This window comes from Elephas maximus, chromosome 26 (assembly GCF_024166365.1).
Source record: "Elephas maximus indicus isolate mEleMax1 chromosome 26, mEleMax1 primary haplotype, whole genome shotgun sequence".
Lineage (NCBI taxonomy): Eukaryota > Metazoa > Chordata > Mammalia > Proboscidea > Elephantidae > Elephas > Elephas maximus.
The window spans coordinates 33,675,986-33,690,939 of record NC_064844.1 but is presented as its reverse complement, the minus strand read 5'-3'; the positions used below and the strand labels follow the sequence as shown (position 1 = coordinate 33,690,939).

The following is a 14,954-nucleotide window of genomic DNA, read 5'->3' as shown; positions in this document are numbered from 1 at the left end:
TCTTTTGGTTGGTATAGAGGAGTCCAACTGATTTTTGTATGTTTATCTTGTATCCTGATACTCTGCTGAACTCTTCTATTAGTTTTGGTAGTTTTCCTGAGGATTCCTTAGGGTTTTCTGTGTATAAGATCATGTCATCTGCAAATAGAGATACTTTGACTTCTTCCTTGCCAGTCTGGATACCCTTTATTTCTTTATCTAACCTAATTGTTCTGGCTAGGACTTCCAGCACAATGTTGAATAAGAGTGGTGATAAAGGACATCCTTGTCTGGTTCCCTGTCTCAATGGGAATGTTTTCATACTCTCTCCATTTAGTGTGATGTTGGCTGTTGGCTTTGTATAAATGCCTTTTATTATGTTGAGAAATTTTCCTTCTGTTCCTGTTTTGCTGAGAGTTTTTATCATGAATGAGTGTTGAACTTTATCAAATGCCCCTTCTGCATCAATTGATAAAATCATGTGATTCTTGTCTTTTATTTATGTGGTGGATTACATTAATTGTTTTTCTAATGTTGAACCATCCCTGCATACCTAGTATGAATCCCACTCGGTCATGGTGAATTATTTTTTTGATATGTTGTTGAATTCTGTTCGCTAGAATTTTGTTGAGGATTTTTGCATCTACATTCATGAGGGATATAGGTCTATAATTTTCTGGTGGTGTCTTTACCTGGTTTTGGTACCAGAAGAGGGATATAGGTCTATAATTTTCTGGTGGTGTCTTTACCTGGTTTTGGTATCAGAGATATGATGGCTTCATAGAATGAATTTGGTAGTATTCCATCCTTTTCTATGCTCTGAAATACCTTTAGTAGTAGTGGTGTTAACTCTTCTCTGAAAGTTTGGTAGAACTCTGCAGTGAAGCAGTCCGGACCAGGGTTTTTTTTGTTGTTGGGAGTTTTTTGATTCCCTTTTCAATCTCTTCTTTTGTTATGGGTCTATTTAGTTGTTCTACTAGGAATCGACTCGAATGCACTGGGACTTTGTTTGTGTTAGTTTAGGTAGGTGGTGTGTTTCTAAGAATTCATCCGTTTCTTCTAGGTTTTCAAATTTGAGTATAGTTTTCATAGTAATCTGATATGATTCTTTTAATTTCAGTTGGGTCTATTGTAATATCGCCCATCTCATTTCTTTTTTGCGTTATTTACTTCCTCTTCTTTCATCAGTTTGGCCAATGGTTTATCAGTTTTGTTGATTTTTTTCAAAAAACCAGCTTTTGGTCTTGTTAATTCTTTCAATTGTTTTTCTGTTTTCTATTTCATTTAGTTCAGCTCTAATTTTTATTATTTGTTTTCTTCTGGTGCCCGTGGGTTTCTTTTGTTGCTCTCCTTCTATTTGTTCAAGTTGTAGGGATAGTTCTTTGATTTTGGCCCTTTCTTCTTGGATGTGTGCATTTATTGATATAAATTGGCCTCAGAGCACTGCTTTTGCTGGATCCCAAAGGTTCTGATAGAAAGTGTTTTCATTCCCATTGGATTCTATGAATTTCTTTATTCCATCCTTAAAGTCTTCTATAATCCTGCCTTTTTTTGAGCAGGGTATTGTTCATTTTGCAAGTGTTTGATTTCTTTTCCCTGCTTTTCCTGTTTTTGATTTCTACTTTTATGGCCTTATGGTCAGAGAAGATGCTTTGTAATATTTCAGTGTTTTGGATTCTGCTAACGCTTGCTTTATGAGCTAATATGTGGTCTATTCTGGAGAATGTTCTATGTGCAGTAGAAAAGAAAATACAGTTGGTTGCTGTTGGGTGGAGTGTTCTGTATATGTCTACAAGGTCAAGTTGGTTGATTGTGGCATTTAGATCTTCCATGTCTTTATTGAGCTTCTTTGTGGATGTCCTGTCCTTCACCGAAAGTGGTGTGTTGAAGTCTCCTACTATTATTGTGGAGCTGTCTATCTCACTTTTCAATGCTGATAGAGTTTGTTTTGTGTATTTTGCAGCCCTGTCATTGGGTGTATAAATATTTAATATGGTTATATCTTCTTGTTGTATTGTCCCTTTAATCATTATATAGTGTCCTTCCTTTTTCTTTCTGATGGATTTAACTTTAAAGTCTGTTTTATCAGAAATTAATATTGCCACTTCTGCTCTTTTTTGATTGTTGTTTGCTTGATATGTTTTTTTCCATCCTTTGAGTTTTAGTTTGTTTCTCTAAGTCTAAGGTGTGTCTCTTGTAGGCAGCATATAGACGGATCTTATGTTTTAATCCATTCTGCCACTCTCTGTCTCTTTATAGGTGCATTTAGTACATTTGCATTCATGGTAATTATGGATAGGTATGAATTTAGTCCTATCACTTTGATGTCTTTTTTTGTGTGTTGACAGCTTCTTTTTCCCACTTGATTTTATGTGCTGAGCAGATTTTCTTTGTATATTGTTTTTTCCTCATATTTTTTGTTGTTGATTTTGTTTCTGCTGAGTCTGTATTTTTCCCTTGTATTTTATTTTGATGAGTAGGATAGTTTGTCTCCTTTGTGGTTACCTTATTATTTACCCCAATTTTTCTAAATTTAAAACTAACTTTTAGTTCTTTGTATCACCGTATCTTCCTCTCCATAGGGAAGGTGTATGATTACATTTCGTAGTCCCTCTTTATTATTTTAATGTTGTCGTCTTTTATATAACAACATCGCCATTACTCTGTGTTGGCCTTTTTTTTTTTTGAAATCTTGCTCGGTTTTCTTTTTTTTTTTTTTGGATTTCCGTGTCTGGGTTGACTTCTGGTTGCTCTGCCCAGTGTTCTAGTCTTGGGTTGATAACCTGATATTATTGATTTTCTAACGAAAGATCTCCCTTTAGTATTTCTTGTAGTTTTGGTTTGGTTTTTACGAATTCCCTCAACTTGTGTTTATCTGGAAATTTCTTAATTTCACCTTTATATTTAAGAGACAGTTTTGATGGATATATTATTCTCGGCAGGCAATTTTTTTTCTTCAGCTTTTAAATATGTCATCCCATTGCTTTCTTGCCTCCATGGTTTCTGCCAAGTAGTCCGAGCTTATTCTTATTGGCTCTCCCTTGTAGGTGACTTTTCTTTTATCCCTCGCTGCTCTTATAATTGTCTCTTTATCTTTGGTTTTGGCAAGGTTGACTATAATATGTCTTGGTGGGACTTTCTTTTAAGATCTACCTCGTGGAGTTCGATGAGCATCTTGGATAGATATCTTTGCATCTTTCACAATATCAGGGGACTTTTCTGCCAACAAATTCTCAACAATTTTCTCTGTATTTTCTGTTCTCTCTCCCTGTTCTGGTACTCCAATCACTCGTAGGTTATTTCTCTTGATAGAGTCTCACATGATTCTTAAGGTTTCTTCCTGTTTTTTAAATTCTTTTATCTGATTTTTCTTTAAATATATTAGCGCCAAGTGATTTATCTTCGAGTTCAGAAATTCTTGCTTCTACTTGCTCAGTTCTGCTCCTCTGACTTTCTATTGAGTTATCTAATTCTGTAATTTTATTGTTAATCTTCTGAATTTTTGATTGCTGTCTGCCTATGGATTTTTCCAGCTTATTAAACTTTTCATTATGTTCCTGAATAATCTTTCTGATTTCTTCAGTTGCTCTATCTTTGTGTTCCTTGGCTTGTTTTGCGTTTTGCCTCATTTCCTTCCTGATGTCTTGAAGGTTTCTGTATATTAATCCTTTGTATTCTGCATCTGGTAATTCCAGGAATGCACTTTCATCTAAAAGATCCCTGGATTCTTTGTTTTGAGAGCCTGTTGAAGTGATCATGGCCTGTTTCTTTATGTGACTTGATATTGACTGTTGTCTCCGAGCCATCTATAAATTATTGTATTAGTTCATGCTTGCTTACTGTGTCATAGCTGCTTGCTTTGTTTTATTTTGGTATACCCCTTTGGGTTGCTTTAGTGAGCTAGCTTGATTATTTTTGACTTTGGAGCTCTGGTGTCCTGTCCCCAGCTGGCTAGAGCTGTTATCAGGTATATCAGTCTGGGAGGCCTTTCAGTTTTCTTGTATGGATTCAGCTCAGGTGCCCAGGTAGCTGACCATTAAGTGTCTGGTACAGGCTCTGTCCTACGGTCTTAGAGGGGCAGGGTGTTTGGCGTATATACCAGTATCTGATTGCAAGGCAGTGGGCTAAGAACCGACCCCCAAGTGTCTCTGAGGAAAACACGTGTCTGTTCCTTAGAGCATTCTGGTGGATAGGCTCTGCAGAGGGACCGTGGGCACCCAAAGTTTTTGTTGTAAGGACTGGGAGGTACCAGTTGTCCCTAGACCCTTGTCTCGGGTTCCTGGGCGACCCAAGTGGAGCCACCAGTCCTTAGGTCCCTGTTGTGGGTAGGTGAGGATCTTGCATAATAGGCAAAGCAGTGTCAAACACTCACCTCTCTGCCACACCGCTGAAATGGTTAGAGTTTGCCAACTAGGGCCTATTCTCCCAAAATAGGCCCACACAGGTCCATGTAGAAGGGAAAGTTGCTCAAGGTCCATGGATGGTTTATGCCTGGACAGGAGCCGCTTCTGTCCTGAGCTCCTGAAGTTAATGGAGCTAGCAAATTATCTTTTCCCCCCAGTTGCAAATTTTTTCCTTCCCCAAGGCTGGGAGGACATCACACAGTGCTCACCAGGGTCTATCTCAGGCCTGGGGATTCAGCTGCTGAAGCTGGGTTGGGGGTGGGGGTGGGGAGCACGGTAAAATATAAGCAAATACTTAGCTTTTGCCCAGAGCGCCCGTCTGCTCAGGTTCCGGAGGTGTGAGTGGGCTGTGTGGCTGGCTGCTTCTCCCTGAGGGAACTGCATCCGAACGCTAGGACCAGCCCGCCTCCACCGTCGCCTCCCCCTCTGCCACTTAGGGAATGGTGCCTGAGGGCTCCCCGCGATTCAGGTCCGGCAAGTCCTCTCCGCTTCTGAACAGTTCCTTCCTTCCCCTGCCCCTCAGTTTGTTGTCTAAGCCTGCCTTTGGTGCTCAGGGCTCCTAGCTTGTCACAAATACACTTGTTTCACTTGTTTTTTCGGGTCTTTGTTGTAAAGAGGGGTCGACGGAAGCGTCTGTCTCTTCTGCTATCTTGGCTCCCGGTTCCATTGAATACATTTTTAAAAACACATTTTTATAAATGTTAGAAGTTTCAACTTTTGAATGGGAGTGGGTGGGTGGGCAGGTGTGGGGTAGTAGACGTGAGGAGTCAGAGTAGAGCAGTTTGCCCTGGTTCAGTTGTGAAAGGACCAGGACCTGATCTAAGAAATAAGTTTGAAAATAAAAAGATGAATGCAGAGGATTTCGTGAATAATCAAGCATTAGGATTTGATTATTATTTAGGAGAAAATCGTGATGAGGTAGACCATTCTGAAATTCTTTGCTTCAGAAATCAGACAAATGCTTCTTTGGGGGAGGATTGTGAGGTGAAGATGAATGGCTACATCTTTTTTTTAAGCAGCTCCATCCTTCATTGATGTGAAGAGTGATGTATTCTGAAGTATCAGTCAGGGAATCCAATGCCGTTTTAGAGATGGAATATTAGGGGATTAATGGAGAAAATTCAGTCATCAGTGAACAGACCTAGTGATGTTAGTTAAGTTCATGAGAATGGAGGTATTTCTTTAGGTTGTGTCACAGAGGGTAGGAATAATGGGATGTGGGAATTTCCGCAACGTTTTTTTTTTTTTTTTACCTCAACAGAGAATGTCAAGATTCAGGAAAAAAGGATAACAAAACAAAAACTATCCCTATTGTTTTATTATTGTAGAAAGTGATGTTTCATCTTCCAGAGTCCTAAAATAATTTCTCATTCTTATCATTTAAAGTACTGATTTTTCTGTGAATCTGGCTGGTACAGACATCACTAAATTTGCTTTAAAGTATTCAAATGATAGAAGTTAATCTAATAGAATCTATGAGAACGCTAAGAGGAATGGGCTTCTTGAATGTAAATCAAACTTGAGGTATTTGACAATTCACAATTTTAGAAGAATTGGATTTCCATGTTACCTGGAATAAATTGTAGTATTCCACATGTATTAGAAAACGTTTGCCAAGAGTTTGCTGGCTGTATAGATCAGGTTAAAATTTCAACTCCAGTGGTTCCAATTACCAGCCATTTTTCAGGGTAATCTCATGTTTAATGTGCTTAAAATTTGGACATTCCCATGCTGGTTTTCATCCCTGAGGAGAGCCCAAGTTTCAGAAAATACCCCCCCCCATCTACTTTCATATCACAGCGGCATGAAATACGTGCACCTTCTCCATTGTACAAGGATGTCCTTTGTTTTTAATTGGTTCTCTTAACAGTGACCTAAATTTGAAACTTATCTGCTGTCTAAGTTTTTGGTTGCTTCAAACATGTTTTTTTTATTATCCAATTGCTGGCAATAAACATTTACAGTGAGCTAATGATGCCAGACGGTATGAAAAGACCTTGTATGTGAAGTGTTTAGGATCACAATGTAGGGTCCAGTTTTCATGTCAAGTCTGCCATTGCTTGGTTGTGTTGTCACACAATCTTTGTTAAACACAGGAACAGAGCCCCTAACAAGACACAGGCGTTCTAAGATCAGACAAAAAAATTCAAGTGATTCAAGACCTTGCTATTGCAAATGCTGAATGAAGAAATTCACATATAAATACTTGAGTAAACTAAGAAAAACAGAAATGCTCGAAAACCTAAAATGTACAACCGAAAGTTTTATAAACGTAAAAACCCCATAAAGTTTCAAAAACAAAACAAAACAAACCCATAAGAAACGAGCTCTAAGGTCTCTAATACATACTCTGCAGAAGACTTCCTGTTGATTGGAAAGAAAAGAAAGGACCAGTACTTGAAGTGAAATCCTGAAAATCATTGGAAAAACATTTTGTTCTTTGATCTTATTAGTCATATAAATAATAAGATCCTAAACACTTGACATGCAAATAATTTGATCTCTCAAATTTTCCTGGGGCAAAACTGAGTTAGAGTGACACAAGAACTCTTTGGGATCCTCCAAATGGTGCCAGAAGTTGTTCGAGCAATTCTTCTTGGGCAGAAAAAATGGAAACAGAACAGGCCATTGGACGTATTATCAGGAGGGATCAGTCCTTGGAGAAGGACTGGTAAAGTAGAGGGTCAGTGAAAAAGAAGAAGATGCTCAATGAGATGGGTTGACACAGTGGCTGCAACAATGGGCTCAAACCTAACAATGATTGTGAGGATGGCGCAGGACCAGGGAGTGCTGTATAAATGGTCGCTATGAGTCAGGATCAACTCCACAGCACCTACCAATAACAACAAAATGTGGAGTCATCTGGTTTATTAGAAGACCAGTCCTTGGAAATCTGACCCGTAAAGTTGTAGTGAAACAAGAAAGCTTGCCCTTTGCTCACAGGGGACATATTTATTCCTCCCCTGCACCTTCCTCCTCCCTCCCTCCCTCCCTCCCTCCTTTCCTTCTAAGGAGCATTCTGGCTGTACTTCTTCCGAGATTGATTTGTTTGTTCTTCTGGGAGTCCATGGCGTACTCAAATATTTTTTGTGAACACATTTAAAAAAATAAAAATAAAAAACACATTTTAGCACATCTTAATTCAGAGAAATCCTGTAGACAGAGCAAAAAAAAATCAGACCAGCTGTGAATCTTTTTGTAATGTATAGAGCCTAAATCAGTGATTAATTCCAGCTACGACCTCTTAAAATCACTTCAAACATGCTCAGAACTGACATCGTTAAATATAATGACCACAAATCTTGCCACTTTGCCAGTATCAGAAGTGACTAAATGTGTATTGACCCTGAAATGCTCTGTAATTATTTTCGATGACTATTCCTGTGTAAAAACAGGAATCTAACTATTAATAGCTGCACTACTCTCATGGGCAATAGAGGTAATAAAACATGAGGAGGCAGTCATATTTTGCACACCTTCCACCCTGAGGGGCTCATCTTCTGGCATTATATCAGACAGTGCTCTGCTGTTATCCATAAGATTTTCACTGGCCAACTTTTTCAGAATTAGATCCCCAGGTCCTTCTTCCCAGTCTATCTTAGTATGGAAGCTCTGCTGAAATCTGTCCACCATGGGTGATGTGGTGGTTAAGATTGTGTGTCAGCTTGGCTGGGCCATGATTCTCAGTGTTTTGGCATTTGTAAAATATTGTGATCACTTCCCTGTTGAAATCTGATATGTGATCAGCCTCGTGATGGAATCTGTTGAGTGGTACCGGCAGGAGCAGGGCCTGTGGTGGTTTACTGTCCCCTCGGCCTTCATCTCTCTACCCTCTGTTGCCTGTTTCCTTCCTGCTCACCTTGCCAAGGTTTTTGGCTTGTTCTGGATCCTGTAGCTGCCTCTTATTCATCTGACCTCTGGTTTTTGGAACTTGAGCTAGCAGCTTACCTGTCAATCATGGTTTCACCAGCCCTTGAGGCTGTGTGAATCAGGAGAAGCCTTGTGGTCTTGCCTCCTGATCTTGGAGTTTGTTGACCTACATAGCCTGTGAGCAAGAATTCTGCTCTCCAACCTGCCAATCTTGGGTTCACCAGCCTTTTGGCTGTGTGAATCAGGAGAAGCCTTATCCTGAACCATGGACCTGGGACATTCTAGACTGTACAATCCTGTGAGCTGTTACCTTGATATAAATCTCTCTCTATATATTTATATGCTTCACTGGTTTTGCTTCTCCAGAGAACCCAGCCTAAGACAGGTGACCCTATTAGTATTTGAAATACTTGTGGCGTAACATCTAGCATCACAGCAGCATGGAAGCCTAAGACAGTCTAACCTAAATGAATAATTTCTTTTATAAGGATCACCACAAAGCTGGTTGCTATGAAACAGAGGTTAAAGATGTCCCAAATGTCCAACTTTTCCAAACTGCCGTACCACTCCATCATTTCTACCATCAACCATTCCCTCTCCCCTCAATATTCTTATGCCTATCCTTAGGTTTGGTAAATTGCTGTAACCTCTCATGGAACTCATGAACCATACTTACAGTTAGGTGGTTTATTAGGGAAGTAACAGGGTACAACTTGGGATCAGGATCAACTTGGAAGTAACAGGAACAGCTCAGGATGCAGTTCCTCCATCAGGACAGCTGCTTCTCGCCCTCTGCTGCCAGGCTCTGCTGGGATCCTTCTGCTGCTGTGCCCTGCTGTGTTATAGCTCTTAGCTCTGTGGGTCAGCAAGTGCTGTCTTGTGCCATTCTTCTGGTTTCTGCTGTTTTGTGCTGCCATCTCTTGCTGCTTTCTGGTAATCAGGTAATATTTGATTGGGGAAGCAATGGAGAGCATCTTTTAGGTTTTATCAGCTGCAGAAATATGTGGAAATGATTTGTGGAAGAGACAACACTGGTGGCAACTCTGAGGATCTGTGTGAAGGGGATAGTCTATTGATGAGGAGGCTCTGTGTCCATGAAGGATGACAGGAGCCTGGCCTCAGTGATAGCTTTCATAGTGGTACAGAAGGAGACAGTGTGGGAGGCACTGTTGTCCAGAGTGCCAAAGGTGGCTGAAAACCAGCTGCAACAGAATCACTAGGACCCTATTCCAGATTCAGTGAATCAGAATCTTTCTTTTTAACACTATCGCTAAATGATTTTTTGTCAGCCAGGTTTGGATCTAGGGAAAATATTACTAATGCATTCCAATAATTAAAGGTAGGAACATATAGTTCTTATATCTAACTAAAATTCTTTAGGTCAAGAAAACACCAGTAAAAAAAAAAAAAAAAGGCAAAAAGAAAGCAACAATATATCTTCTGTCTTTAACTGTAAATGTGGATCTTTCTGCTTTTATCCTAGGCCTGATAGTCCATTTATTAGTTACTGTATTGATTTAAAGGAGCCCTGGTTTGGTGCAGTGGTTAAATGCTTGTTTACTAACTGAAAGGTTGGCAGTTTGAACTCACCCAGCAGTTCTGTGGGAGAAAGACCTGGCAATCTGCTACCTTAAAGATTACAGCCAAGAAAACCTGTGGGATAGTTTTACTCTGTCACGTGGGGTCGTTAGAGTTGGAAAAAACTTGATAGCACACAACAACAAAAGAACAACAGCAAGATATTAATTTATTCAACAAATACATATTTGAGGCACTATAGGGCTAGGCCCTTGACAAGACACTGGGGATGTATTAGGTTAGGCTAGGCTGTGCTGCAGTAATAAATGAACAAGTCAAAAATGTACATTCTACATATACTAAATGTCCAACAGGTGAGCAGGAAGTTCTGCTGTCAGGGACCCAGGCTGAGGTGGTTATTGCTGTGCTGTGAGTACGTGGCCTTGTCAGTCCCTGCAGCAGGAGAAGAAAGGTCCTGCAAGTGATGTTCATGACTCTTCCCACAGCCCACTCTGGAGGATAAGTGGCATGACCCTACCTCACTTCAGGGAGCTGGGAAGTGTGGGGGAGCACATGGGTCTTTGTAAGCAGTAAACATTTCTGCACAAGTGTCAGAACAGGGCATAAGTCAGACAGGGTTCCCTGCTTACAAGGAACTAAACCAGCCTATTAATATTATCTGTGGCTTTCAGTTTTTCTACATTACTTGCAACCAAGCTGCAAGTAATTATTTGTTTTGAGTTTTATGTACTTGGATGAGACACAGAAAAACTGCAAGCTTAACCAAATGAAGCAAATGTTATACAATTTCACACAGTCTATGAAATCCAAAATGTTTTTGTTCCTTTCAGCAACTCTACATAATAAACAGAAACCTATAAGCAGTGAGGCTTTATATATACACTTACTCCTCACTTACTGATATGGTTGGGTTCCAAAGACCAGGTCATTTTTCAAAAATTGGCATTATGTAAAAATGGAGGATGACTACATCATTATATAACTGCCAAATTACATCTTTAACCAAAACCAAACCCAGAGCCATCGAGTTGTTTCTGACTCATAGTGACCCTGTAGGACAGAGTAGAACTGCCCCATAGAGTTTCCAAGGAGCGCCTGGGAGGTTCGAACTGCTGACCCTTTGGTTAGCAGCTGTAGCACTTAACCACTACGCCACCAGGGTTTCCAATTACATCATTACATACCGCCAAACCACTGAGAATCATGGCCCAGCCAAGTTGACACATAACCTTAGTTAGCCGTTACAGTCAACGTTACTCTCACCTCACACCTCAGCTTTCATTACAGCCAGACGTATGTCATTAATGCGCAAAACAGTCAGATAGTAAATGCAAAATGTTGTATAATGATATAATCAATAAGCGAGGAGTTGGTATATGAAAATTTCTCTCAATACAGTAGTAGAACATAAGCATTGAGGAAGATAGGCCTTCATGTTTATTGTCTTAGGGGTGATCTGGTTGCTATAGTAATAGCAGCTATGCCTATATGAATTTTTTTATTTACTCCTGCTACAGAAATCTGTCTTTTGAACACAAACATCCTTGATAAAGGCACTTGAATTAATTTGATCTATACAACATCCAATACTAGGATTTATAATGTGATTTTTGTCATTTTGCAGTAAAGAAAGGCTAGCAGGTATTACGATGTCAGAATATAATCATGGCAATACTTAATTATTGCTGTTGTTATTTTTTGCAGCTTAATAATACCAAAACATACATATCATGACCTGGTAGACTTCCTGTTGAAATGCTTGAGTCACTGTAGAGTTGAAGAAAATAGGCAGCCCGAATTTGATCATTTCTTTAGAAAGGACGTCAAGTAGAAGCCTCAGTTTCATTCTTAGGAATTTTTTCCCTTTCTGTGTTACTTTAAAAACCAGTTTAGTCTTAATGTAACTTAAAATACCATTTCATAAACTAAAGTGGTTGTCTGGAATTCCTTGAAGCCCATGGTTTGGCTTCAGCAGGCTTTAAACAAATACACTGTCAGAAATCAATGTGGATACATTTCCAGCAGTTAATGCCCTAGTCACAGTAGATACTTTGTAAAATCAATAGCCCGAAATACCTGAGGATTATGGTTGTATCAGATGCCCCAAATGCCTAACATTGTGTTTTAATTAGTCTAATAAATGAAAGCTGGGTGGACTTAAAAAAAACCTTGCTTATAAAGAATGTTCTGCTCAAGCCAAAGCAAATTTTTTACAAGTTCTTTTAGAAAATCTGGAAGTATTTAAGTGTTTTCCTTTTCTTCTGAGACAATGCCTGTTACCCTGCCAGTGCTCTTTCATACAATATTCCCCTTTATGACAATAGGCCTTTAGAACAAGTTGATCAAGTATGTAGCTCTGGTTGCATTAGTGATAGGCTTCATTGATTTGGGACTTCTTTCTCATTAGTGAATAGAAATAAATGTATTTAATGTTCTAGTACATAGATACTGTACAGCTCTCATGAGTTTTTTCAGTTTAATTTGGAGCTATAGTTGATCTAGAGACTAGAAGAACACCATTTTGCATGAAAGATAGGCAGGGACCACTTTGCCACAGTGGAGATGTATTTATATTATAGTGAAAAGGTTAATGATAGGAACAAAGAAGAGTCACAAGAGCAGTTAGAATTAATTGAACCCACTAAAATACAGTCAGATCCTTCTCCATAAGAGAGCTCATTCTGGTTCATATGAAAAGAAGTCCGAGATTACAAAAAATGAGATTCACATTTCTCAACCAGAGTCATAGTCTCAAGGGTGGAGTTTCTGTTTGCCAGAATACCACGAGGTTTTGTGCCAGAATGTTGGAGTGCCTCGATTCTGGATGGGGTGGATACGCCCGTGGCAGTTTCATGGGTGGAATAGTTTATGGGACACTGGGCAGTGTGGGTTAATGGACCATAATGTGGCTTTTTAATGGGTTGCCGCTCAAGGTGTGCAAAATCTGCATCTCCACGAGCTTTTTGAATGCTTTCTGAGGGTTTGTCTATTGATAGTCTCCTATCATTTATTAACACTATTCATTATATGCTAGAAAGTGGCCATTCAAGAGCCATGAATATTTTGGGGAAGGTAGAGTTGCTTTTTTTGTGAGTACAAATTAGCAGGAGGCACATTATAGTTATTGCCAATGATGTTGGTCCAGGTCAAGGTGTAAGGATAGGATTAGGCAAGATGTACATCATAGAATTTAGCGTAGGAACCTTGCAGACAGGGATGCTGACCTTTATAGGATTACCTTGACTTAGGAAACTGTTCCACCACAGCTCCCTGAATGCCCTAACCTCTACAAGGGAGCCTTTATGAAATCATAGAATTGGGGCACAAAATGAGTATCAGCAATTAGGTCATTCTTGTAATTTTATTGATGAGGAAACTTGAGTTCAGAGAAGTAAACTAATTTGCATAAGGTCCTACATTGAATTTGTGTCAGATAGGAACTAAAACTGAGACTTTCTGGTTCCTATTCCAATATTGTTTTTACTCTTCCATGCTGGTTCTCAGACCACCTCTTCTTGGGGATGAAGGATTCAAAAAAGCCACTGCTATCAAAAGCTGAAAGCACAGATACAGCCTTTGGGACCTGTTCTAGTTAGAGAGTTCTGTGTTCTGTGGTGCTTTATGATCGGGCCATGGATGCATAGGGCAGTTCAAAATGGGCTCTGCTATTTTGGCTTCATAGTCTTGGTCATCTGGCACTAAGATATGGCTTATGACAAGAAAGATCTTGATGCCCTCACCTGGTTGAATTATTGCAATTCGGTGATATCATTTTATGCTTCTTGAGTAGAATTAAGATGAAACCCATATAATTACAACCCCTTAACGATAGTTATTTACTCAGTGTTTTCTTTACCAGCCAGAGCACTTTGGGAAGACATGAACATTTTTTGGCAAGATCTTTCTATATCTAACTTAAATATTTCTTCTCTATAATTTGAATCTGGAACATTACATTTTGAGTAACTAATAGATTACTTGCTATTTTGTTAAATAAGCCCAGATCTTTAAGTGAGGGATTAGGCGGAAAGGGTCTAATACTGGTTGAGAGCCTAGAGTATGCTGGCCTTATGTAGGTCTTAGGTAGAACACTGTTTCACTTGCATGGTCTCGATCCTCTCAGGAGCTCTCTGAAAATGGCTATTTTCGGTTCCATTTCATAGATGAGGAAACAGGTGGATAGAGTTTGAGAGTTTTATCCATGGTTATGTAGGTAGAGTTGGTAAAGTGAAGATTTGAACCCATGTCTAACTCCAAAAGCTGTGCCATTGGCATTAACTGAGTTATGGGTCCATCCTTACACTACTTTTCACTGTACCTTATGGAGTACAGTTGTGTAGAAAGATCCATTTCACATTTATAATGCACTAACCCAGCTGAGCATGTAGAGATGTCTGGGAGTTTGCATCGCGTTAGGATTCAACTTGACAGTACACAACAGTAATAAGGATAACTTTGACTGTGGCTGGACAGCATTTATTGAGGAAAGTGGTCATTTTTGCTGAACTTAAAAACTCCCTTCTTCTATTTGTTTAGGAACCCTGGTGGTGCAGTAGTTAAGCGCTTGGCTGTTAACCTAAAGGTCAGCGATTGGAACCCACTTGCTGCTCCATGGGAGAAAGATGTGGCAATCTGCTTCCATAAAGCTTTACAGCCTTGGAAACCCTATGGGAAAGTTCTACTCTGACCTACAGGGTTGCTATGAGTCGGACTCAATGGCATTGGGTTCAGTTTTGGTTTTACTGTTTGTTTGAGAAGTGTAGCCAATAGGTCTTTAATAATAATTCAATTTCATTTTTTTTGTTGTTCTCTGATTATTACTGGTCATTTTTTTTTCTTTTTTTCCCATGATTAATTTACTCTATCCTATTCTTTTTTACCTTTGAGGGGAAGTACCAGATGTAGTATACTTTGATGAAAGCATTTAATCTCCTCCTCTTCCTTTTCATCTTCAATATTTATTCACTGTTACTTTAAAGATGACAGTTATTTAGTTGGAAGCAATCTATAATTGCTTTGTGAAAAGGAACTATGATGTTTCCTTTTCCCTGTCTCCTGGTTGTCTTTATATCCAACTACAAATCTAATTCCATATTGCTATTCAAGTTTGGAAAACTCTCCATAGCTTAGCTCCACCTCATCCTCTGACCTTCCCCACCCCTC

At 39.3% G+C, this 14,954-nt stretch overlaps 1 protein-coding gene across 6 annotated transcripts in view; it reads left to right on the top strand.

Annotated features, from left to right (window-relative positions):
- The window catches only part of LTBP1 (latent transforming growth factor beta binding protein 1), a 740,867-nt gene that overhangs the window by 421,680 nt on the left and 304,233 nt on the right, over positions 1-14,954 (top strand). The window lies entirely within an intron of this gene.